The sequence below is a fragment of the Haplochromis burtoni genome, unplaced genomic scaffold (genome assembly GCF_018398535.1).
Source record: "Haplochromis burtoni strain Fernald_Lab_line unplaced genomic scaffold, NCSU_Asbu1 Contig_1013, whole genome shotgun sequence".
Lineage (NCBI taxonomy): Eukaryota > Metazoa > Chordata > Actinopteri > Cichliformes > Cichlidae > Haplochromis > Haplochromis burtoni.
In genome coordinates, this window is record NW_024583374.1 from 89,794 (window position 1) to 91,604 (window position 1,811).

Genomic DNA, 1,811 nt, shown 5'->3' on the forward strand with positions numbered 1-1,811 from the left:
AGCGCGTTGTGTGTGACGTCTTTTCTGCATGCGGCCGCTTTGAGCGTTCACACTAGAGCGCGTTTGCTGTCGCATTTTATTTGTAGTGTGAACAAGCAGACAAAAAAAATCGGAGTGAACGTAGCCTAAGTGAGATTGCTGTTTATTGATTACAGTTCAGCATTTAACACAATAGTGCCTGGTAGACTATTCACACAGCTGAGGGATTTAGGACTCATCAGTTGTCTGTCTGCATGGGTGCTGGACTTCCTCACTGGCAGAACTCAGGTGGTGAGGCTGGGTTGGTGCATTTCTGACAGTATCGCCATCAACACGGGAGCGCCACAGGGGTGTGTACTCTCTACTGCTCTACTCCCTCTATACTTTAGACTGTGTGGCCACCCACGGCTCCAATACCATTGTGAAGTTTGCTGACCACACAGTGGTGTTGGGCTCCAATAACAATGAGGCGGCCTACATGGATGAAGTGAAGAATCTGACATCGTGGTGCCAGTATAATCACCTCCAGCTGAATGTCGGCAAAACCAAGGAGCTTGTCGTGGACTTCAGAATGAGTCCGCACAAAGCCCATTGTCATCAATGGAGCTCCAGTGTAGAGGGTGCAGTCCTTCAAGTATCTCGGTGTCCACATTTCCTCAGACATGACATGGTCTGCCCACATTCAGGTCCAGTCTGAAAAGGGTAGGCAGCGCCTGTATCACCTCTGACAACTGAGGAAGTTCGGCTTCGCTCCAGTGATCCTCTGGACTTTCTATACAGGCGCTGTGGAGAGCATCCTCACACAGAACATCACATCCTGGTGCGGGAACAGCTTTGCCAAAGACCAAAACATTCTTCAGAGAGTGATCTGTACGGCTGCACGACTGCCCTCCCCTCCCCACAGGACATTTACACCAGGAGATGCTGGTCCAGAGCAGCTCAGATATGGAAGGACCCGTCCCATCCCAGCAATAAACCTTTCCAACTTCTGTAATCAGGCAGAAGGTTCAGAACCATCCAAGCAAAAACAGAGAGGCTCAAGAGGATTTTCTGTCCTCAGGCCATCCATGTGTTGAATCAGGACATGCTTATGACTGTTTACTTTTTAATTTACCAATGGGTTAATTGTCTTTCATACACTTTAATACAGAAAATCTTTAAAGACTTACTACATAAAAATGTTAGTAGATGTGCAGGAAAAGCCAACTGTGTCACCTTGTGGTAAAAATGCTGCTTTGCTCAGTGGGCGAAACATTCAATCAACAGGGCGCTCAGTCTTGTGCAGCATACTTTTCACTGCTTCGTTATGAACAAACTACAGTTATTAAGAATATTTCTGTAAGACCTGCTTATGTTTGTTCTTGTTGCTACTTGTAACATAAGTGGATTTTAGTGCTTTCTGTTTCTGTTCTTTTCTAGCAGCTAATTAAGGACTTTGTTGCCACCATCAAAATGTAATTCACATGCTAATTTGATAGGCTAACCCCCTATGGTACTTAGGGATTACTTGAATGAATAAAAAAATAAAAGCAAATAAAATCTAATAATTACAAAGAAGAAGAACAAACCAGAAACTAGTTAACAAACTTAAAAAAAAAGTTTTTTATATGTAGCTTAAATATGCTAGTGACCATAGAGGTCATTTAGATAGGCGTCACATTAGCCGTTGACTGAGAGGGTGTGCCTCACTTACCAAGAGATCTTTCTTCCTTAGAAGCTTGGAAGATGAAGACATCGTAGTCAAGGCTTGAGCATAGTTTAAGGCCACAATGAAGAGGTCAAGGGTCGGAGATGCCTGATTGTTTGATTGTTTCCGCACTCTTTCAGCGGTT